Here is a 5,309-nt window from a genome sequence, read left to right on the forward strand (position 1 = left end):
TTCTCTGTGATCCTAGCCTACCATATCTTTAGAAATCAAATTTTCATAGATATTTAAGTCATGAAAGATAAAATTATTATAGACATCCATTTTTAATATATCACATATATTAAGAAATATGTAATTTATTTTATCACAGTATCATTATTATTATACAAAGTCCCAAGCATTTTCATTGATTACAGTATTGTAGTCCAATGGTATTACAGATTTCGCATTCTATGTTTATTATGAGAGTCATACCGCTGGAGTCATACTATTGGATCAAATTATATATTAAGAATATAAATCTATTCTCAAATTTTTTTATATAGTTGATATCCTGTATATGTCTGCTTGTTCCCAGAATGTGAAGTTTCTGCCTTTTTTTGTTCTTCTCAAGTTAATCTGATGTTTTGTTATTTAAATACCTCAAAGTGTACATTTTTCTGATTTTATAATGAATCCATTGAATATAATTATTTACTATGTTAATATAAAATTAAAATATGCTTTGAAAACATAAACATACTGATACTGTGACACAGTATATATACAAATATGATATAAAGATATTACATAAGTATGCTTATTCACAATTTATTTTAATATTGTATTTGGGAAAAAGAAATTGAAAAAATCATCTTTCCTTATTCAATAAAAATTTAAAATTTTTTCTTTTATGAATCAGCAGTAGACATTCTATCTTGTTTTTGTTTTTTTACCAATCCTCTTGCAAATAATAGTATTTATATTTTCTCTAACTTATATATTGTTATTTTGCCTTCAAGTCTAAATTTATTGTTTTATTCTTTCAGAATTTTTAAATTTATTTTATATATTGGTAAGGTATTGTGTGAATCTTCAATAAATTTATGATTTGCATAATGTTCAAATTAAGGTAAATATTTATTTCCTTAAATGTTTATTATCTCTTTGTGGTAAAAACTTTCAGAATCCTTTCTTTTAGTTTTGTGAAATATATAGAATATCAGCATTAGTTTTAGTCACCCTACTAGTTAATAGTACACCAGAGTTTCTTACTCCTGTCTAACTAGTAGTTTGTAAATACTGATAAATCTTATTCACCATTAGATTCTCCTTCATCCTGCCCCCATCTTTTCCAGCCTTGGGTAACCAACATTGACCCCTCAACATCTGTGAAATCAATTGTTTTGTAATCTACATATGTATGAAATAATGTGGTACTTGTCAGTCTGTAATATCTAGCTTCAACCATTGTGTTGCAAGTGATAGGATTTCATTTCTTCTTATGGTTGAATATCATTCTATTGTGTGTATGCACCATATTTTCTTTATTCCTTCCTCAGTTAATGGACACTCAGAATGTTTCCATTTCTTGGCTGTGTACATAGTGCTCTAGTACACATGGCCTAGTACAGATATCACTTTGACAAACCTATTTCATTCCCTTTAGATGTACACCAAGGACTGGGATTGTTGGGTCATATGGTAGCTCTATTTGTAATTTTCTGAGGAACCTACATAATACTGGCTATATTTTTTGTACTACATTGCACTCCCATCATTAGTGTGCAAAAGTTCCCATTTTTCCACATCCTCACTAGCATACAGCCTTTTGTCATTTTGATAATAGTCATTGTTTACTGGAGTGAGATGATGCTTCAGTGAGGTTTTCATTTACATTGCCTTGATGATTAGTGATATTGAGCTTTTTGTCATGTACATGTTGCCATTGCATATTTTCTTTTGAGAAACGTCTGTTTATATCTGTTGCCCACTTTTGAATTGGGTTGTTTCTTTTTAAATGTTGAGGCTTTTGGACTCCTTATACATTCTGCATACAAACTTTTTGTTAGATATATAGTTTGCAAATATTTTCTCCAATTTCATAGGTTGTCCTTTAACTCTGTCAATTGTTTATTTCACGGTGCAGAAGATTTTTCTTTGACGTAATTCTATGTTTATATTTTTGCTTTTGTATCCTGTAATTTTTGGGTCTTCTTTGAAAAATTATTGCCCTTTGCAAATGACCGAAAGATTTTATCTCATACTTTTTGAATGAACTGAAATAAAAAGGTGAAATATTGCCAGAAAGAAACTATAAAATATTGAAAAAATATGCTGAAAACAACACAAAAAAATGGTAGATATCTTATGTTCATGAATTTGAAAAATTAGTATTTTTGAAATGTCCATAGAATGTAAAATAATCAAAATATTCACTGCAATCCATATAAAAATATTAATGATGTTCTACATAAATTGGAAAAAACAATTCTAAAATTATGTGAACCCATGATAAAACCTGAATTACCAAAGCTGGACTTCTTTAAAATGAAAAGGTTTGCTTTATGAAAGACAATATCAAGATAGTGAGAAGAAAAGTCTCAGACTGAGAGGAAATATTTTCAAATGACACATCTAATAAAGGTCTATTATGCACAAGTATACAAAAAACCCTGAAAACATAACAAGAAGATGAGAGATTTTATTAAAAATGAATAAAACTTATCTAAGTAGACATCTTACCAAAGAAGACACATGGGCAGATGATTTTAAAGAATTTCAACATTCTATGTCATTAGGGAAATGCAAAATAAACAATGAAATATCACTATATATATTATCTATATATATATATATATATATATTAGCATGGCTAATATAAAACCTGACAACAAATTGTGGTCAGAATGTTTAACAACAGTATCTCTCCTTCATTATTGGTGGGGATGCAAAATAGTACAGCTAATGTGGAACACAGTTTGGCAGTTTCATACAAAAGTAAACATACTCCTACAATTCAGTACAATAGTCCAACGCCTTGATGTTTGTCCAAATGAAATAAAAGCTTAAGAATACAGAAACCTGTACACAGATATTTATAGCACTTTTATTTTGAATTGTCAAAGAATTGTTTCAGAACTGGAAGGGACAAAGATGTTCTTAAGTAGATGAAAGTATAAATAAGCTGCATTACAATGGAAAATGGAATTTTATTACCTAAAGAAAATGAGCTATTAGGGCAAGAAAACAACATTAAGAAATGTTTAATGTCTATAGTAAGCAAAAGAAGTGAATCATTAAGTGATACACATTGCATGATCCCAACCATGTAGCATTCTGTAAAAGTCAAAATTACAGACCGTGAAAAAAAGATCTGCAGTTTCCCAATTTAGGGGATGAGAAAATTAAATAGGTGGAGCAGAGAGGATTTTTAGGATAGTAAAACTACCATAGGTACTGTAATGGTGTACATATGTTACACATTTTTTGAAATACATTAAATGTATAACATTAATAGATAACTACAATGCAATTTATGGGCTGTCAGTGGTAATGATATGCTATTGCAAGTTCATCAATTTTAATAAGCATACTGCTGTGGTGTATGTTCTTCATAATGCGGCATGGGGGTTTTTTTATATATGGGGGACAAAGATATATGGTATTACTGTTTACTTCTTAATTTTCATGTTAATCTAAAACTTTTTAAAAATAAAGCCTGTTTATAAAAATGCACAAGAGTTTGAACAGGTAATTTGTTAAACAAGATAGGGAAATGGCCAATTAGCACATAAAAAAGTTATTATCGTTAATCATTATAGAATCACAAATCTAACACACAAGTTATGAGTTTATCACCACTGATGTGAATATTATTAAAAAGATACACAATGACAAGTGTTGTCAAAAGTATGTACCTCTCATTCTTCTGATGGAAATGTAATATACTTCATACTCTTTGAAACAGTATTACAATTATTCAAAAGTTATACATCAAGTTGTTATATGAGCTCTTTCTCTTCATCAAGGGGAGCGGATGCAGAAATGCAGATCTTTGTGAAGACCCTGACCGGCAAGACCATTACCGTCGAGGTACAACCCAGTGATGCCATCAAGAATTTTGTCAAAACCAAAATTCAAGACAAGGAGGGCATCCCAATTGACCAGCAGTGCCTGATTTTTGTGGGCAAACAACAGAAGGATGGCCGCACTCTTTCAGATTACATCCAGAAATAGTCCACCCTGCACTTGGTGCTTCGCCTGCGATGTGGCATCATTGAGCCTTCCCTGCACCAGCTTGCCCAGAAGTACAACTGTGACAAGATGATCTGTCGCAAGTGTTATGCCCGCCTGCACCCCTGTGCTGTCAACTGCCACAAGAAGTATGGCCACACCAACCTCCACCCTAAGAAAAAGGTCAAATAAAGTCCCTTGCTGGCTCCTTTCCCCAAAGGGTGGCCTCCTGCCCAAGCTCCATGTACGGCCTTAGGACCTCAATAAAGTTTCCCTTACATTGACTGGAGCAGGAAAAAAAAAAAAAAAAAAAAAAAAAAAAGTTTTTATATGATTCCAAAATGTAACAGTGAAACACATCCAAAGCAACTGAAAAATGCTTGTACATAACAACTTGTGTATTAATGTTTACAAAAGCCTTATTTTGAATATCTCCAGAATGAAAGCAACCCAGATATTAATCAATCATGAATATATATGGATACATGTATATAATACAAAAATATAAAATAAAACATAACAGTATGCTACTTAGCAGAAAAAGGAATGGATTATTCATACATGACAAAATATGAATGTCTTGAAAATATTATGCTAAATACAAGAATCTAAAGAAAACAGTTCCTGTTCTAGATGATTACGTTTTAAAGAAGTGTCCAGAGTCAGCAAAACTATAGAGATTGAAATCAGGTTAATGATTTGCACAGTCTCCAGGAGATTTGAATAAGGAATGACTGGTAATCATTTCAGGTATTTTTAAATTTTTATTTATTTGAGGAGTAAGGAGATGTTAAAAGTACATGTATATTAGACTACTGATAGTTCCAAAACCTTATAAACATATTTATTTTTAAGGAATTATATATTTTAGGATAGTGACATTCTTGATAAATTAGATATATGCATCCATATATGGGTTCATGTGTGAGCATATGAGTGTGTTTGTATAAAGTTATTCCTGTTTCCTTCATAACAAGTGAGATTTTGGAGAAAGAGCATCATGTTGAAGTACTTGCTCTGACATTAGTATTTCTGGGTTGAATAATGGACCCCCATTTACTAGCAGTGCAATAGTATGTGGATATTTAATCACATCATCTATAAAATAAAACAACAAAAGTACAATCCTAACAAGATTGTTCTGAAAAGTACAGTATATGATAATGGTCACCATTACTGATACTTTTCATTATACTAGTTTTTACTTCCTTGCTAAAATGTATTCCTATGTATGTTATATTTATTAATACTATTAGAAATGAAATCTTTTATAAGTTTTTTTTTTTTAGTTTGTTGCGTGTATATAGAAATAACTATTGGTAGAA

General features: G+C 30.6%; 1 pseudogene across 1 annotated transcript; it reads left to right on the plus strand.

Moving 5' to 3' along the window:
* The first annotated feature begins 3,795 nt into the window (after positions 1–3,795).
* LOC306666825 (ubiquitin-ribosomal protein eL40 fusion protein-like) lies at positions 3,796–4,273 on the plus strand (annotated as a pseudogene). Its single transcript has one exon. The product of its transcript is annotated as a ubiquitin-ribosomal protein eL40 fusion protein-like (transcript).
* Positions 4,274–5,309: the final 1,036 nt, after the last annotated feature.

Source organism: Sciurus vulgaris, assembly GCF_902686455.1.
Source record: "Sciurus vulgaris genome assembly, chromosome: 7".
Taxonomy (NCBI): domain Eukaryota; kingdom Metazoa; phylum Chordata; class Mammalia; order Rodentia; family Sciuridae; genus Sciurus; species Sciurus vulgaris.